The sequence below is a fragment of the Loa loa genome, assembly GCF_000183805.2.
Source record: "Loa loa unplaced genomic scaffold supercont3.118, whole genome shotgun sequence".
Lineage (NCBI taxonomy): Eukaryota > Metazoa > Nematoda > Chromadorea > Rhabditida > Onchocercidae > Loa > Loa loa.
Window position 1 is genome coordinate 104634 of NW_018108298.1, and position 322 is coordinate 104955.

Here is a 322-nt window from a genome sequence, read left to right on the forward strand (position 1 = left end):
CGATGATCAATTTAGTTGATTTGGGAACATCGATTTTTAGCTTACAAGGAGCTATGGACAAAGTTCTATTAATCCCTTTTACCATTATATCATCCCTTTGTAATATCAGGTTACCTGCTAAAGTAACGTGTATCAGTAATGAAAAAGTAATGGTAACCATTAACGTTATTGAACTTGCCCTTTGTACCATACTTGTTTGCAGTAGTTTCTGTTTTCTTTCCGCTCCTCGAGTACGCGATCCTATTGGTCCGTCATCAGTTTCATCTTTTGATTTTGTTGTTCGAACTTCGTCACTATCTTCTTCATTCACTTCCATAGGATA